This window comes from Typopeltis vanoorti, chromosome 23 (assembly GCF_054136105.1).
Source record: "Typopeltis vanoorti isolate ZY-2024b chromosome 23, IOZ_Tvanoo_1.0, whole genome shotgun sequence".
NCBI classification, from domain to species: Eukaryota; Metazoa; Arthropoda; class Arachnida; order Uropygi; family Thelyphonidae; genus Typopeltis; species Typopeltis vanoorti.
The window spans coordinates 29,170,975-29,191,029 of NC_143571.1; the positions used below are offsets into that span (position 1 = coordinate 29,170,975).

The following is a 20,055-nucleotide window of genomic DNA, read 5'->3' on the forward strand; positions in this document are numbered from 1 at the left end:
GGTATATTTTTAGGAACTAAGGTAAAATCATGTCGTTTTGAAAGAATAAGTGTTTCACTTTCAGTTAATGGATGTCCTGAAATGTTAACTACCCAATTAGTAAACTGAGGAGAGATTTGCTTAGCAAATTCTAAATTATCTGTTTGACTCCTACAATTCAGCGAAACAGTACGTCGAGTTTCAATCCTACACATTTCACGCATCTCAGAACATATTTCCAGAATTCTGAAGAAATACAATTTTGAGGCATGCTACTTTTATACCTATCAATAAATTATCAACTTGTTTTCCCTCTTCAAAAAAATAAATGCTCTCCTATGTGTCTCCCTGGTGAATACCAAGTTCCCTGTGATTGCGATCTATCTCACTTACACAAACTGGATGCTCAACAGAAAAAAGAATAGAAGAACATCAATCTTATATTTACTATAGGATATCTGAAAAATGTGGCATAGGTTCAAAACAGAACAGACACAGACCACAATATTATTTAGTCTAAACCTTGCTTACTTCATCATTGTCAGTACAAATTTGAGTGTTTGTTTAAAAAGAGTGCCGCGACTTTGCTACACAGTCTGAACTTGAATTAGAATGAATGCCTATCTTTAACTAATATATGGGAAAGTCTTAACTATATTAACACATCAATAAAGTTTTTTTTTTTTACATCAAATTCCTGCCATGTACCCTCAAGGGATGTACAGAATAAGATAGTACTATATGCAAAATTTATATCATTACTAACTTCTTATCCACAATTTTCCTCCAAATCAGTCTGTTACTTGTCAAGACTCCAACATTATCAAATCTTATATTTCTATCGTCTAAGGCACTTTGTACTATATAAATCCACCTATCTCTTGGTCTTAATCAGGGCCTTTTTCCTGCCAACATGGCAGAGAACACTTGTTTTGCTAATCTTTCCTCGCCCATTCTTTTTAAGTGACCATACCACCTGAGATTAGCGCTACTAACGCATTCCTGGATGTCGACAATGTCAAGTTCTTTCCTAATATCCTCATTTTTAATATGATATTGCCATCTGTTCATGCTGCTATTTTTTCTCAGGACCCTCATATCTGCGGTATCTAGTCTTTGGTCAAGTGTTTTACTTATGCCCCAGCTCTTCAGATCCATAAGTTAAAACTTAAGGATCTGAATAACACCATTAAGTTTGAGCTGCAAAAAAAGAAACAACTATGGAGGGAATTTAAGGAGAAAGGTGACCGGCAGGCACATGAACGGTATAAAGCGCAGGCCAGAAGGGTAACGAGTGAGGTAAGAAAAGCAAAAAGGGATTACGAAAGAACACTGGCCATGCAGGCTAAAGAGAATCCTAAAATTTTTCTGATATGTTGCAAGTAAAAGGAAAAATGTATATGGCAGAATGATTTTAAAGAATGCCGATGGTAGGGATGTAACTGAATCAGTTGATATAGTTGAGTTACTGAGTGAGCACTTTGCAAGAATATATCATCCAGGTGGTGACATTGCAGAAATGAATGAACCAATAGATTATACGGGAATTGTGGTGAATGAAGTGGATGCGAGTAGTCTATTACATAACCTCAATGTCAATACATCCGTGGGATTGGATGGTATACCAGCTCGTGTTGTACGAGAAGCGGCTAAAGAATTGTCAGTACCCTTGATCATTTTGTTTAATTTGAGTCTCGGGTCTGGATTAGTCCCGAGCGGGTGGAAAGAGGGGAAAATAGTTCCACTGCATAAAGGTGGTTCCAAGACTGCTGTTGTAAATTACCGACCGATTAGCATATCAGGAATCGTTGTCAAGGTCTTAGAGAAATTAGTCAAGAAAAGAATACAGGATTGGATAGATGAAAATGGGATATTGTATGGGGGACAACATGGTTTTGTGAAGGGTAGATCATACCTCAGCAACTTGCTCACGTTTTATAACACAGTGACGGTTTCTACTGAATCTTGACAAGGCCTTTGACAGGATACCACATGGAACCCTAATCAGTAAACTGGAGCAGATGGGGATGGATATAGGGTTGGTGAGATGGATAGGAGGGTGGTTGATGGAGAGATACCAGAGAGTGGTTTATTCAGGAGTTGATTCTAAAAGACGGCAGGGCTCACCAACTAGTCAGTTGGTGAGCCCTGTGGCACCCCAACTAACTAGTGGTGTGCCGCAGGGCTCTGTTCTTGGACCACTAATTTTCAATTTGTTCACCAATGATATAGGAAAGGATCCGAGAGGAAGTGTTCACTGGTTTGCTGATGATGCAAAGTTGGGTAAAGCAATAGTAGTGCACAGGATGATTTGGATAGTTTGGAGGACTGGGCTAGGAAAAATGGATATCAATTTAATGTGACAAAATGTAAGGTTATGCACTTTGGGGTGAAAAGAATAGCAGCAGTATATCGCATTGGTGGAACCGTACTCCAGGAGATTGATGCAGCCAGGGACTTGGGAGTGTTGGTAGATAGGGAATTGAAGTTTAGGGGACACATTGCAAAAGTGGCTAAATCAGCACATCAAATCACTTGGCTTCTGAAAAATACTTTAACATGCAGAGACAAACAAGTTATTGTTCCTCTGTATCTAGCCTTGATAAGACTCCCATCTGGACTACTGTGCCCAGTTATGGGCGCCAGGGTTTTTTTGTGATGGGGAGGAAGTGGAGAGGATCCAGAGACACGAGTGACCAAGATGATAGCAGGTCTGTGGAATGAACATTATGAGAATAGGTTGAAGATTTGTAGGTTGCAAAAATTGGTAATAGGCAGAAAATGGGTGATATGATTGAGACATTCAAATTACTGAAGGGTTTCTATAAGATTAATCCAGAAGATATTTTTGAAGGATCTTCAGACACCATGGAGATGCCCATACAATAATAATAATATTAAAAAAGTGTTCATAGCAGGGTGCTTAAGGGTCAAAGCTGTATAACTGAGAGGAGACCTCCACATAGCCTTTAAAGGAATGAGGAGAATCGACCATGGCTTCTGACCTAATGTCCAATCCTCACCTTCTAGTGGCGCACCCTGTTGGGTATCTACTTTGATATTGAACGAACGAGGATGGGCTGGCAATTTGGGATTTAGCCGACCAAACTGTATTCTTATTGGTTAAACCAAAATAAAAAATGATGGTACAACATGACAAAATTTCATGCCGGCTGGGGCATCGCCCGGTTCAACAAGGCCCCCGTTGTTTTCGCCAGGGAACCAGGGCGAACAGCGAAAATTCAGCTACTGGAACGAATCTGAAAACAAACCCCAACTCAATATCACCAGAGTTAAAGATCGGTACTATCAACGTAAGAAGCCTGAATGGCTAAGAAATGGAGCTAGCTGAGGAATTAGATAAGTACCAGATTGACATAATAGGGGTGACTGAAACAAAAAAGACCAAAACTGGTGAGATCTTTCTGAGCAATAAATACGAAATGTTATATTCAGGCAATGACAATCAAGGAAAAGAAGGAGTAGCCATAGTATTCAACACAAAATACAAGGCTAATCTTCTTGAATGGCGGTCAGTCTCAAGTAGAGTAATGTGGGCAAATATGAGAATGGGGAACTGGACAATGAGACTTATTTGTGCCTATGGTCCCACAGAAGATTCTACTAAGGTAGAAGTGGAGGAATTTTTTGAGGCTTTAGAAAAATCAACTGACACAATGAAAAAGGAAAAGCTAGTCCTTGTTGGGGATCTAAATAGCAGAGTAGAAAATGATTGTGAGACATACAAAAATATTTTGGGAAAATTTGGAGAAAAGAGCAAAGCTAATAATAATGGCAAATATCTGTTGGATTTCTGCTCAGGACATGGACTGGTTATTACTAAAACCATGATCCAACATAAAAATGTGCACAAACTCACATGGAGAGAAGAGGCAAGGAATAAGAAAAGTCTCATTGACTATGTTATTGTTGATAGTGATGTTTTCTCCCTGGTGCAGGACACCAGAGTGTACAGAGGATTTGAAATTGGAAGTGATCACTATTTAGTCTTGAGCAGGATAAAATTGAATTTCATATTGAAAAGAATAACATGCAAGAAAGTTTTAAAGCAAATAAAAGTTGAGCAGCTCTCAGATGTGAACTGTAGACTAAAATACAGAAAGATTATTGAAAAGAAAATGAAAGAGTTTGAGAACAGGAATCAAACCTTGGAGATTCAGTGGCAAACTCTGAAGAAAACATTGATTGATTCTGCCAGAGAGGCATGTGGTGAGGTTGTGTGCAAGGATAAAAAAATCAGAACAAACCTGGTGGACACAGGAAGTAAGTTAGAGGCAGTGAAGGAAAAGAAGAAAGTATATCAAAAGTTCCTGGCAAATAAGTCAGCTTTTACTCTTACAGAATACAGAGACAAATGCATGAATGCTAAACACTGTGTAAAACTAGCTAAACAAAAGTCATGGGAGGACTTTGGCAAGAATATAGAAAATAAATATCAAGAAGGTGGCAAAATATTCTGGAGGTTGTTGAAGCTTAGGAATGGAGGAAAGAGTGCTGTAAAAGGAATTAGAGATGATAAAGGTGACATGAAAACAGAAGAAAAAGATATCCTTGAAGTATGGAGTAATTACTTTGAAAAACTGCTAAATGAAACAAGCAGTGATGACAGCACAGTGATAAAAAACACTGACCAGGCATGCAGTCAGGAATACATATCCATACTTGAAGTAGAAAAAGCCATCAAAGGCTTGAAATGTGGAAAGGCAGCAGGAGTAGATGATATTTGACCAGAAATGCTGAAGTATGGTGGTATAAAAGTCTTACAGTGGCTGCACTGCATAGTTCAGAAAGCCTGGACAGAGGGACGAATTCCTGATGATTGGAGTAGAGCTCTCATAGAACCCATATATAAAAAGGGAAATAAAACTGAATGTGAGAATTACAGAGGTATTTCCCCCTACTGAGTCTTCCTGGCAAGATCTATGCAAGTATACTTGAGAAATGGTTGAGAAAAATTGTGGAAGAAAAGCTTGGGAAGAACAAGCTGGATTCAGGCCAAATAGAGGCTGTCAGGATCAGATCTTCACTTTACGACAAATAGTCGAGAAAGCATGGGAATATAACAAAGATCTGTATTTGAGTTTTGTCGATCTGGAAAAGGCATATGACAAGGTGCCAAGAGAGAAGCTATTCAATACGCTGCAGTTATATGGTGTCAATGGGGCATTATATCAAGCAATACTTAGTCTTTATTTGAGTTGTAAGTCAGCAGTTAGAATTGAAGGAAGTACAGGAAGATGGTTTAATGTTAAATCTGGTGTGAGACAAGTATGTACATTATTCCCTCTGTTATTCATTATCTATATGGATCACATTATGAAGGAATGTGGTATTAAACCTGATATCAAAATTGGAGATGTTAATGTCAGCTCTTTGCTTTATGTGGATGATGTTATACTTCTAAATAAATCCGCTACAAGTCTGCAAGATTCTCTGACTAAATTGAATAGCTGTTGTAATAGATATGGTATGAAGGTCAGCAATAAAAAGACAAAGACAATGAAAATAGGCAGAATCATTGAAAATGTCAACTGTGTTATGAATGGAGAACCTGTGGAACAAGTAAAACATTTCAGCTACTTTGGCACGATTTTTACTGAAGATGGTAAATTAAATATAGAAATAGACAACAGAATCAGCAAAGCTGGTATGGTGGGAAGTCAACTGAATAAATTCATATGGAATAAGAGAGAAATTAGTCGGAACACTAAATTAGCTGTATACAAGACAGTGTTCAAACCAGTTTTAACTTATGGATATGAGAGCTGGGTCAGAAGTAAAACACTTGACCAAAGACTAGAGACTGCAGATATGAGAGTCCTGAGAAAGATTAGAGGCGTGAACAGATGGCATCAATGGCAATATCATATTAAAAATGAGGATATTAGGAAAGTACTTGACATTGTCAGCATCCAGGAATGCGTTAGCACAGCTAATCTCAGGTGGTATGGTCACTTAAATAGAATGGGAGAGGAAAGATTAGCAAAACAAGTGTTCTCTTCCAGGTTGGCAGGAAAACAACCCAGAGGAAGACCAAGATATAGGTGGATTGATACGGTACAAAGTGCCTTAGACGATAGAAATATAAGATCTGATAATGTTGGAGTCTTGATAAGTAACAGACTGATTTGGAGGAAAATTGTAGATAAGAAGTTAGTAATGATGTAATTTTTTCATGTAGTACTGTCATATCCTGTACACCCCTTGAGGGTACATGGCAGGAATTTGATGATGATGATATTTTTGAAAATAGGACTGGTGGTGGTGGTGGGAGGACTAGGGGCCATGCATGGAAGCTGGGTAAGAATGTGGTTAACAAGGGTGTTAGAGCTAGGTTTTTTACTTGGAGAGTGGTGAATGAGTGGAATAAGCTGCCTGAGTTTGTTGTGGGTGCTATGACCGTGAATGAGTTCAAGGCAAGGTATGATAGATACTGTGTAAATGTCGAATAGTTGTTCTTGACATGATGTTAGGGTCTCCCTCAATGAGTCTGTCGACTCCTTGGAGTTGCCCAGGATAATAATAATAACAACAACAACTCTGGTGATGTTGAGTTGAGGTGTGTTTTCAGATTTGTTCCAGTAGCTGACTTTTCACTGTTTGTCCTGGTTCCCTGGAGAAAACAACAGGGGCCTTGTTTACCCAGGCGCCATGAAATTTTGTCATGTTGTACCATCATTTTGTATTTCAGTTTAAGTCAATAAGAATACAATTTAATCAGCTAAATCCCAAATTGCCAGCCCATCCTCGTTAGTTCAGTATCCAGATAGATACCCAACAGGGTGCATCACGAGAAGGTGAGGATTGGACATTAGGTCAGAAACCCTGGTTGGTTCTCTGCATTCCTTTAAAGGCTATGTGGAGGTCTCCTCTCAGTTATACAGCTTTTACCCTTAAGCACCCCTTTTTTTTTTTTTTTTTTTTTTTACTTAAATCAATACTTAACCTACATATCTTCAGTTATATCATAATGTTGTATATAGTATGTAGAACATCACACAGCTCTTTCTGCTTCAAATCAATCCACTATTACATTTCTACCTTGTAATCAATGGCCATTGCCACCAAAGATGGCCTGTAATTTTCAGGCCGAAATATTTGGCTTTACCTAAATAAACAGCATTACTTATTGCTGGTTTTCGTGTAAATAATTAATAGTAACTATGGCACAAGTATCCTCTAAAAGAGTAAATACATATGACAAGTAAATAACCTTTTGTTGGTGAAATCACACACAAAAAAAAGTGGAAAATGAAGTGTGAATCTATGAGAGGGAAAATAAGAAAGTGAAAAAACAGACAGACTAAAAGGGGAATGAGTGGGAGTGAGTATAAATGTATAGATTCAATGATTTGAGGTGTGTAGAACAGAACGTCAGAAGAGTTCTTGCCCATGGATAATAAAAGAATAACTACTAAAATTAAGAGAAATTAGAACACTAATTGGTATGAATGATCTAAAAGGAGGAGATAAGTATCAAGAGATTAGAGAGCAACCTTAGATGAGCATGAAGCATCAGGGAAAGGATGGCAGTGGAGAACAGTGATAATGAATGATAATAATACGACAGAAAGAAAAGCAGTCTAGAATATGTGGACGACTAGAGCCCAGTTGATAACAGAAAATGTTATTCAGACTAGGATTGACCAAGTCACAAAAACTAAGATTGTCAGGGTGGAAAGTGGCAAGAATAACTTAATGTGAGAACTGTGGCTTAGCAGATGGAAATTTGCATATGTCACAAAGCAGAACTGGAGATTAACTGACAGAGCAATAATGATAAAGCTAAATAAATTACTGAGAATGCACTGTTTTATCTATATACAAGTAGAATATAAGAAAACATATTCAATATAAGAATATTAGAACATAAATGGAAAAAAATATGATACAGTGATTCAATAATGAAATTTGCTCTCTGATGGAGTTACTACTTTGAGAGCTTCACCAAAAGCAAAATCAAAAATGTAGAAAATGCAATAAGAGTAACAGAAGAGAAAAATGTATTATTATTATTATTATTATTCAGGCCTCCATGGAGTCAAAAGACTCATCGTGGGAGGTCCTTCCTAAGAAACACAAAGTCTATCAAGACTCATCGAGAGGAGGTTCCCCCTAAGAAACAAAGTCTATCATACCACTCCTTAAACTTATTGACCGTTCTTGCTCTCGCCAAGTATTATTTAATTTTATGTAATAGAGAAACAGAAAAGAAAAGTAAAGAAGATGGAGTGCTTAATGGAATTAATGATTTAAATAGTGATAAATGTCAAAAAAAATAAGAAAGAAAAGTGGGAGAGTGAAAATTGTTAGCTATACCAAGATACAAAAGCAATGAGTTAAGGAGGTCTATGATAGCAAACAGCCTGGTTGGCTGAGTGGTTAGCATATCCCACTCTCCAACCAACAGGCTGCAGGTTCAAATCCCACCGTGGACATGGATGTTTGCAATTGTTTTTAGGTGGAAGATGAATGTTGCCTGATGCGAGACCACTGCCCAGCTTATTATAGGCCTGAAATAGCTTGGAAAAAAAAAAAAAGTTCCATATTTGGTGTCTGGAACAGGGTTTCCGACTATGTAAAAAAATAAATGAAAAATACAAAAAAAATTGATAAAATAGAAATAAAATCCTAAGCCCATCCACAGTACTACTATAGGTTTACAAAAGAACTTTTCATGGGTGGGAGCCACATAAAAATATTTTCATGCAGAGGCTGTATAAGAGAAATGGATGCAAGTTTATAGATGAGCAGAGGGACTGCCTGCACCTCAACAGATTTGGCATCTGAAGCATTATTTAGAAATGATAAAGAAATTATTTATTGGATTGAGAATTAATGTAGAGTCAGAGAAACTAGATCACCATGCAAGAAAGTGTGTGTGCACATATGTAGTGGTCAGCTACAGCATGCTACCATGACCATGATATAAATGTCATTGAGTACGGTTATGAATCTCATGAAGGGGGTGAAATGTATGGTTTGAGTTCAGACTTTGAAAGTTGAGGATGGAAAAGAGAAAGCTGCCCAACCGGCAAAGACTGTAGATTTAAGTATATCAAAAAGCCAGGAGGTTATTCATTATATCTATACACAAATGCCAGGAGCATAAGAAACAAGGGGAATACACAGTTTGTTCGTTGTTGGCCCAGGATTATTGGCATTAGTAAAATCCAACTATCAGAGTCAGATGCAATAATTGGAATGAAGTAAAAGGTAGAGTATTTTTAGCAAAAACAGGAGGGGGAGAGAGAGAACATTATGACCAACATATACTGGACATTTTTTCATTTAAATCATTGATTTGGCACAGATGTTTTTTTTTTTATGTTGAGCCCATACATGAGAGGTTGGTTAATCACCCTATAGTACGTTATTACTGTGTATGGGTAAATAAATGGATTGGGGGGAAAGGAGAAACTTGTTTACTTTTCATTTAAAAGCCTGTATACTGTATTCCTTAAGAAACACATAAAGGGGAAAGACTATTCCAAAATACAGAAAAAGGGATAAAGAAAGAGGAAAAGAAACTTGTTCTGTAGGTTTCAATGTGCACTCTGAAGGGATGTTGGGGGAATTATTGATGCTATTTCAGATGAACATTTGCCATGGAAATATTTATAGAATATACATATTTCAGAAACCAAACACCCATGCAAAAATGGGAGGAGTGAGTTTGCAAGAGATGGGTTATTAATCTAACTGCCCTCCTCTATATTGAGGCAGACATTTTAAGGGCTCCACTCAACAGCTGAACAGCCATTCAAAGGTGAAATCTTGAGCGAAAGAGAAATCCTATTATTTCTTTAGAAACTGAAGAGGTAATGGTTGTGATGTGTTTATGAAAGGATAGGCTTGATGCCATTCAAGAAGAGAAATCTCATCTTATCTGGAAATCTGAGTTATCAAAGGTAATACTGAGAGAAAATGGTATAAATAAGGCAGAACTGGGTTTTGTTAGCATTGAAATTGATGAGGTTATCTGAACCCCATTGGAGAATGGCTTGGAGATCAGAATTGAGAGCAGTGGTGGTTGATGTTCTGTAGGTTGAAATGATTTGTGTCAAGTAAGGTTTAGCAAATGAAAGGGAGGAGTGCAATGCGCTGTCAACTGCAAATCTGTGTATTGGATTCGAGGCCAACTGTAGTAGGTCATAAATATATAAAATGAGAGAGGGGTGAGAATTGAACCTTGTGGAACCCTGGCATTAGTTGAATGGTGAGATGATAAGGAACCATCCACCATCATATATAGTGTGCATCCAGACAAGTTGGCAATCCATCTGCATAAGTCCTGGAATAGACCAAATGGCGGGAGTCTGTTTAATAAGCCTTTCTGCCAGACCCTGTCAAAAGCTTTGGAGATATCAAGTGCAACCATTTGTGATTCAAACTGCTCTATGGCATTTTTCCAGAGATAGGTGGCATATGCAAGTAGATCTGTTGATTAGTAACAGAATCCATACAGGTGGTTGTTCAGTAGCTGAATGCCTTCAAGGTATTATAGAAGTGGGAAATTGATGGTTCTCTCCGTTACTTTAGATATGACTGAAGTGAGTGATAAAGAGTGATAGTTTAATAGCAGTGATTTGTCACCCTTCTTGGGAATGGGTTGAACATAGGCTAATTTCCAGGCTATGGGATAGATACCGTGGAGTAAGAGAGTATATGCAGGCAACATAGGATAGGAGTCAGTTCTGGTGCACAAACCTTCTTGAAAAAGGCCATCGGAAAATTCTAAAAAAAATTAATTCAATAAACCCAAGAATCAAATTTACCCTGAAAATAGAAGATAGCAATTGTCTTCCTTTTCTGGATTTTTTCTCATTTTACATCCATCAGATGGAAGTCTATAGTTCTTGGTATTTAAAACCAACTCATACTGGTAAATAAATTGAATCTAACTCACATCAACCTTTCTCACATCACCCTTGTGAGAAATATGGTGTTAATTAAATCTCTAGTAGACAGAGATCATAACATATGTTCTAGAGATTCTCTTCTAAACAAAGAACTGTATTATCAGAGTTACTTTTATCTCTAATGGTTATAAGACAAAAGCTCAATAAAACATAGGCATAGTATTAACTTGCCACAAAAAGAAGTTACCAGAATTTGTATTCCATATGTTACAGAACTTTCAGAAAAATTAGCAAGACTATTTCAACAGATTGACTACAAGTCTCTTTCCATCCAGTTCGTAAACTTAATACCTGACTTAACTCTCCTAAAGACAAATATCCTCCTCTTTCTTATCCTGGAGTTACAGAATCCCCTTGTGGCTTTTGTTATTATGAACAGTCCTGCACAAATTCGTCTTGAAGAACATCAATAATATATTTTGCTTAAAGAACACAATAAATCAGGTTTAGCAAATCGTACATTATCTATAAAACAAAGGATTCAGTGGAACAAAACCAAAGTTATTATTTATTATTATTATTATTTATATTAGCACTCCAAGGAATCAAAAGAATTATTGCAGGAGACCTACTCTATTCATTAACACAATGCCTAACATACATCTCATTAAACCTATTCACTGTTGGGACCCTCACATCCACCTCTCACAATCCATTCTACTCATTCACCACTCTCCAACTAAAGAACTGCACACCTTACCAAACACACTTTTAGACAGCTTCCAAGTGAAACCCCTTGTTTTCCTCCCTATTCCCCATGTATTGAAAAATTTCATGTCAATCTTATAGTATCCGTTTAGTAACTTTATAAGTTTCTATCATATCCTCCTCCTGTGCCTGTGAGCTAAACTCTGCAACCCACACACCCTCAATCTATTCTCATAGGGAGCATTCTACAGACCTGTCATGTCATCAGCTTGGTCACTCATATCCAAATCCTCCCCACAACCACCCGATCCTCAAGAAACGCAGGTGACATATGACCAAATCAAGCATCTAAGTAATCCTCTGAGCTATTCTGCCAACTCTTGCAATACGTCCTCTGAATTTTAAACCTCTATCCACCCATCTGTAAACTAATACCATCAATGTGATACGAAGTGTGTAATCTCTTCATCCCAAAGTGCATTACCTTACATTCTACAACACTGAACTGACAACAATTGTCCTTTACCCACACTGCCAATTTATTTAAAATCATCTTGTAAGATATCTACATCACCTTTATCAAAAAATGACCTACCTAGTTTTGCATCATCAGCAAACAATTGAATGTCCCCCTTCAAATCGTCAGCTATATCATTAATATACATGTATGAATGTATGACGAGGCACTCCACTGATCACCCTTATTTACAATGATTCCATGCCACCATACACCACCCTCTGATGTCTGTCTATCAACCACTCCAATATTATTATTACATTACGGCATCTCATTGCAGGAGACCCAAATCAACCATCCCCTCTCCTCTGCCTATCAATTAAACTTTGTAGCCCATAAATCTGTAACCTATCTTCATAGGAAGTATTCCACACATCTGTCACCATCTTGGTCACTTGTCTCTGAATCCTCTTGACCACCTCCTAGTCTCCAAGAAACCCAGATGACCAAATCTGTGCACAGTAGTCAAGATGCAGGCCCAATCACAGCCTTATAAAAAGAGATAAAAGCTTCCCTATATTTACTTTTTAACATGTTTTTCAACATAAAAGTTATCCTTTGAGCCATTTTACCAATGTTTGCAATATGCCCTCTGAACTTCAACTCTTTGTCCACCATTATCCCAAAGTCCATAGCTTCATCAATTTCCTACAATCCAATACCATCAATATGATACACCATATGCAACCTTTTCAACCCGAGATACATAACCTTACATTTTGCAACATTAAATTGACAATCATTATCCTTTGCCCACAATGCCAATTTATTTAAATCATCCTGCAGTATATCTACATCACCTTTATCAACTATAGCTCTCCCCAGTTTTGTATCATCAGCAAACAATATCTCTTCTTAAATCTTTCCCTATATGACTGATATACAAATTAAAAAGTACAGAACCCTTTGTTCTGTCCTAAGTTCTGAAGTAAGGCAGAACAAAAGAGTTCTGCCTTAGTACAGAACCCTGAGGGGCTCCACTAGTCACCCTCATTCTCCTTCACCATATACTACTCTCTGATGTCCATCCATCTATCTGTCAGCTCCCCCATTCATGCTACTAGCTACACATCCATTCCCATTTGCTCCAAATTTATGTGATATTCTGTGAAATGCTTGCGCAAAGTCCAGCAATATCATTGTTTAGCAATTTCCTTTATCCAATTCATGCTATCACTTTATTATAAAATGTGAATAAATTACTAAGACAGAACCTACCTTGTACAAAGCTGTGCTGGCTACTATAGAGCAGTGATTCCCAACCTTTTTCCACTTGTGTACCCCTTCTAAACCCATTATTATAAATTGTACCCCTTGTTTTTAAAATAGCTGTTTTTAAATACTGACATTCATTGTTCCATAACTAACATTTTGCATTTTGTTTACTTTACTTGTTTTTCCGCCATTACTGATTATTTTTCGTGTACCCCTGAACAACCGACTCAGCACATACCCCTGGGGTACACGTACCACCAGTTGGGAACTGATGCTATAGAGTATCCCTACCTACCAATGTTGGATTTTATCTTACCAACTTATCCAATACTTAACAACCACTCCTGATATATTAGTTGGTCTGCAGTTTGCTAACGCTGTCTTGGAGCCACCTTTATGCAATGGAACTATCTTACCCTCTTTCCACTCCTTTGGAAACTCCAGAGCTGAGATTAGATTGAACAACTTAAGAGGCAGTGTCAATTCTCTTGCATATTCACGCAGTGCACAGGTAGACATGCCATCCAGTCCCACTGCTATGTTCACATTCATGTTTTTCAATATGCTGAACACCTCTTCATTTACCTCAAATTTGATATGCATCTGTAGTATCAGCAATGCAAAATCTCCACCTGCATGATATACCTTTGCAAAATGGTCACTCAGCAACAACTATTTCTTTTACATCTGTCACATTCCTACCATGAACATTGTTTAAAATCATTCTGTTCTGCCATAGTCATTTTTCCTCTTGCATGCTACATAATGGGGGGGGGGGAACAAAACAAAACAAAAAACCCTCTTTATTGTTTACTTTGGCCTGCTTAGCTAATTTTCTCTCATAATCTGATTTGGCCTTTCTTACCATACTAGTTACTCTTCTTGATTGCACATTGTGCTGCTCATGATTCTTTATATTCCTTCCGCAGCATTTTCTTCTTTTGCAGCTCTTGCTTTATATCATTATTCCTCCACTTAGTTTATTTTCCTGACATTGGGTATGCAATGAGATGCTGCTCCTATTAAACAATCTTGATCACTTCCCATGTACTACTGACATTCTTTCTTTGTAGCTTCTCAAGCCATGGCACTGTTCCAAGATGACTCAAACCTGTCATAATTACCAGCTTGATAGTTCAACGTAAACCCTTTCTTGACAGAGAAATGTTTGGCAACTTCCAGTACAAGACCACATGATCAATCTCCTCAATTGGAGGCAGAGTTTGTACCTTGGCTATGGATATATATCTTCTGATGCTATTATCAGATCAAACACTCTCAAATCCCTTGTCCCCTCTATAAACAAGTTTCATGTAATCATCCCTTAGTAACTGTATAAATTCCACTTGCATCTAGTCATGCTCCCTTCTCTCCTCCAATCTATGTCCCCATAATTAAAGTCTCCCACAATAATTTTTTGCCCTTTACTCATTGTGTGCTAATCTGTTGATACATGGCATCTAACATCTTCCTGTGGATCCCCTGGTCTATATCAGCACCCAACAATATATTTTGTCCTATTTGGCCTCTATCTCATACCTGACATCCTCATATGAACCATCTCTCCTAAACCTAAAATCCTCTAACTTCTTTGAGTAGGTGCTCGCCTTTGGACTCCTTGGAGGCATCATGGAATAATAATAATAATTTTGCTGGTTGAAATTCTTCAGCACACGTCATAATGCCCATAGTTAACCATGAGTCACATCATGGTAGCCAAGCTCCTAGATGAATGGCACATGAATGGAAGAATTCTTCAGCTATCATCATCAATACCCCACCTCCTGTCCTATTCCCACTATCCTCCCTGAAAACAGAATACCCTTTACATTCAATCCCTGTAACATTACCATTTTCTGTCAACCAGATCTCACTGATGCCTATAATTTTTGGCCAAGTTGAGGTGACCAATGCCAAAAACTCCTCTCCCTTATTCCTGATACTTCTTGCATTCGTGTATATGAATTTCAGGATCTCCTTGTACCCACAATGTAATGTCATTACCAACCCATTCAAATTGGAAACATGAATCCTATATCCATCAGAATATTAATCCTATTACATCAATCTTTCTAATTTTCTTAAGTAGTTTATGTTGTCAATAAAAAGGTTCAGACAACTGCATTATTTCTAATTAAAAGTATTTCACTTTTCTGAAAGAGAGTGTCATCTCCAAAACAGTACTATTGTAAAATTGTTTAAAATGCAAATTTAAAGCTTATTTACAAATAACCAAAATTTACAATACCTGGGGGGGGGGGGGTATTACCAACAAAGAGTATTTTAAGAAACATCAATAGCAGCATAAGCTTTAGTTGGGAAAAAAAAAAAAAAAAGGTCATTTTATAATGCAATGCACAAATCTGCAGGAGACTTATGCCATTTCCTGCTGGCTGCATTATCTCCTTTGATACTTTTTTTTCTGATCTTATTATCTTGAATTTTCTGAACAGTTAGATCATCTGCTCACAGATTTGGCTTAGAAACTTAGCATACGACAATGGCATATAATAAATATTTTAATGAGCATGGAAATAACTGGAGTAGCCAGAAAATTTGTTTTATAATAGTGTTCTTGTACAGCAATTCATTATCATAGCTTGATCCTAGAGTATTTATGGCCTATCTAATGTGGACATAACTGTTTTGCCTAATTATAGACTAAAAGCAACAGAACTGAATTCAAAATTGAGTTCACTAAAATTTATTGATTCACTTTTTGATTTGTTCAATATCCTATATGCCAAATGGCATTATGCCATCATCTAGTACATGCAAATTACTATCATTCAGTCAATAAAAATTATTATTAGTATTTAGGCCTCCAAGGAGTAGTCAAATGACTCATCGCGGGAGGTCCTTCCTAGGAAACAAGTCTATCAAGACTCAATGTGGGAGGTCCCTCCTAGGAAACACAAAGTCTATCATACCACTCCTTAAACTCATTGACCATTCTCACCACTCTATCAGGCAATGCATTCCACAGTTCAACTACCCTCCATGCAAAGAAACCACTCTTCACCGTCTTGCTCATGGTTTCCTTTCGTAACTTCCAGGGATGGCTCCTTGTCATCACTCCTTCCTGCTGTTCAACCAAGCAAAAGAACTCCTCAGTGTCAACCTTGTAACCACCTCTCAACAGTTTAAAATTCTCAATCATATCACCTCTCCTTCTATCCACCAAACTCTGCAGTCCACATTCCCTCAGCAGATCCTCATAACTAACATTGTACAGTCCTGAAACTGTCTTTGTTATCCGCCTCTGTACCCTTTCCACAGTTAATTTATCCCCTTCAAATCCTGGGTACCAAATCTGAGAACAATAATCTAAGTGTGGGCAGATTATAACCAAAAACTGAACTGAGCAGAAAATTTTGGTTGTGCATCTAGAAGTCTTTATTTCTTTAATATTTATTGAGCCAAAACACATATATTACTTTGCTTAATTTCAAACGCTGTGATGACAAATAGTCTGATTGAAATGAAAACCAAGATGGCTCAATAAATTTTTGTAAGAATTTCAAACATTAAATTTAAGTAAAAAAGCAGTCCAGCTGAAGGTAAAGATTAACATGCATATGGATGTAAAAAGACAAAAGAAATCTAATAGGCTCTGACAAAAAATAATAAGTGTTTATGAATTTTACAAATCATGCCTAATTATATTTATTATTAGGTGTGATTATTGCTATCCAGGAAGAGGGAAAAAAATTATGATGGAAGAATAACTTAGGTGATTCAAAATGGTAAAAACAACTAGCAGACGAAAATGGTTGAATTACAGAGTGACCACTTTGTCAAACTGTTACACAGCAAAAATAACAATGCATTTTACACTAACGAGAGAGCTATACAGCTATTCCTCTAAGTAGCATGATTAGACCTCTACACAGAATGCATCAAAGGTTTCAGAAAAATTAAAATAAAGTAAAGAGAATTCATAGTCAACAATACCTCTTATTCCTCATTACATGAACAAACACAGGAATATCATAGTAGCCATAATGAGCAATGGCCATTTAACCTATATATATTAATAACACTGACAGCAGTCTGAAATAGGGTCTTCAATTATGTGAATATTCTCTTTCAGCTGTTGCAGAAAGTATAAATTAAAGATGCCAAGAAATTATATTCTTGTTTAATCCTTTATCCAAGTTCAGTCCTTTATATAATAGGGAATGACTCTGCTAATACCCCTTCAAAGAATGTGAAGAAACTAGAACTGTAAGTAGGTAAACAAATATTAGTTCTATGCTGTGAAGTTTATTGCACACTTCAGATTAAAAAAAAAAAAAGTGCTTCACCACTGAATGATAACAGATGTACCAGTTATTATTATTATTGTAAACGCACCGCAGGTAGCCCAGAGAGGCAAGAGATCTTGAGGGAAGGAGATGACAAAAATTCAACCTCATGGGATGTCATGTAAATAGACAAAAAAAAAAAAAAAAAAAAAAAAAGTAACGTAAAAGTACACATCGGTACACTGCTGGAATAACTAACTAGAATACTGACAAAGGTGAAGGGAGTTGTGTTTATTGAACACTGATTTATAAAGCACTATGTTTTATGGATGCGAACATGATCGGAAAATTACTGCCATGGATAATTTTCATAACGTGACAAGAAGTAACAGAAAACTATAACAAATATTTTCACGTTTAGGGTACTCATGTGGCTATGGGCTGGTACCAATTGAAAGACTGTCCTCAATTTAAGCCAAGTGTAGCTTTTTTATAGGCAGTTGCTGTTTAATTGCATTTAACGAATTCCATGGTGTCCCGGTACGGTGATATCTGAATGTCAATGCACTGACCATAACGAGAATGTACGTAAATGCACAAGTCTCCAAAAGAGACTTCTATTTAATGCACATTATAATTAATGTAAACCGTTTTCCACAATTAAAAATCAAGCTGTAAACTAAAATCGTCAATTTTAAAATAATTTAAAAATAGCATTGGAGTTATTAAACTCCATCTCACGTGTGTATATATACACAGATGCACGTGGTAATAAGTTTAAAAGTATGTGTATTTATACACACGCACCAATTCCTCTATTTTAATCCTACCCTGAGTTAGTCTTTAATTCCTGCCGTCGTGGATTAGATTTTGGCCACTATTTTGACAAAGCCGTTTGCCGGTTTCCCCGGCTTCCGCTTCCCGATGCTCCAGATCAATATCAATACATTACTACGTTACCACTCTCGATGGGAAATGGTATGACAAACCACGTCCATAACCGCTGGATGTTCTATGCGGTATCATGACAAACCTGTATCATAAATAAACATACTAAAAACAAGAATAAAATACAACCCTCACCCATCTCCAACTAGCTCAAAACTGACTAAATATAAATGTCAGATTTTGCTCTCGTTCCCAGAGATTGTGGGTGTGGTTCATATAAAACAACAACAATAAAAGGAGAACGGGGAGATAAAATTCACAACAAAACTTTATAATAAAAATCAAGTAATTTTTGTTGATGTTGTTGTTAATGACTTTGAATCTAGGCAAAATCTTATTGTGCAGCCTTAGCTTGCGGACTTTCATTTGACTATAATTCAATTATCTGATAAAATGGAGATATGGGAACCATTACGAAGAAAGTTCACTTTTTAAAGAACTTTTGGTGCTAATATATAAATTGAATATTAAATATTTTCTTAATTTGCACCGAAATCCAATAAAGCCGGGACTTTGAACTTTTTTTCTTTTATGCTACACGAGAATAATGTTGCAGATAAACTGAACTGAAACTTAGAATCTTGTGAAGCGATTTTGTCCTACAAGCAACTTTACCACTAGATTTGGCAAGTATTTCATCTATGTAGTTCGACTATTAGCGAAATGGCAATTATGTGCATGAATATAACGATTGTATAGTTCCAGTTCGGCATCTCTCAAGAAAGCTGAAGTCTCATTTAATAACTTTGGAAATAGATTCGGATGGAATTTAGAGATTTTAGATTTGGATCATAGTTGGTAACACTTAATGGAAAACGTAACTTGTCGATAAGAATTTTGCTCTTTGTTAACATTCCACTTATACAACTTATTTTTCTTTGGATGCTTCATTTTCTTATTTATTTATGCTTTTGTGTTATTCTAAAAAATAACTGCACAGCAGATACTGTAAATTCAATTTGTGCAATTAATTTATCAGCTGATTAGTATAAAAATATTAATTTTAAAACAAACTCAAACGCACCCAGAAATTCCATTTCATAAACAAACATTTCGCTAATGCTTCTTGCATAATGATCACTAACTTTCCAAGAAACTTCTTCGGAATACGCCTATATTTTAAAGCAGAGGCGGTGAGTTTACTGCAATTACTATGCCTCTGACATGTTCTTGAGTGTGGCATATACCTATAACAAATATTCATTAGTTTCCTCTAATTTCAAGATAATATCTATATTAAAGTCACTCAGTGTTAAATGCACTTAAGCTGCATACTTAATATCAGATTATACTCAGTTAAATTGCACAAGCCTTTACCTAATGTTATTTTATTTCTTTTTGTTTTGTTTTTAAAATTATATTTGTACATGTTAATAACAGAAAAAGATCAAGACTTCGGTTCCTAACAGTGAAAGTTGTACAAATAAAAAATAAAAAGAGTAATTAACTAGTAATCCAAATTCAAGGTAATGGTTTTCTCATCCCAATTCCATTGAAGAGAAAATCGAAAAGCCATTATCGATATTTCTTTTTATTTGACATGTAGTACTGTTATGAA

At 36.6% G+C, this 20,055-nt stretch overlaps 1 protein-coding gene across 4 annotated transcripts in view; it reads right to left on the reverse strand.

The window, feature by feature from the left end:
- Nucleotides 1-18,667, reverse strand: part of RhoGAP71E (Rho GTPase activating protein at 71E) — a 282,250-nt gene extending 263,583 nt beyond the window's left edge. For 3 of the 4 annotated variants that reach the window (XM_090412911.1, XM_090412910.1, XM_090412908.1), the window contains exon 1: nucleotides 18,380-18,637. The gene's annotated coding sequence lies outside the window, so the exon portion shown is untranslated. Of the gene's footprint in view, nucleotides 1-18,379 lie in introns of all 4 variants that reach the window. The other variant, XM_090412909.1, reaches the window with a different exon arrangement.
- Nucleotides 18,668-20,055: the final 1,388 nt, after the last annotated feature.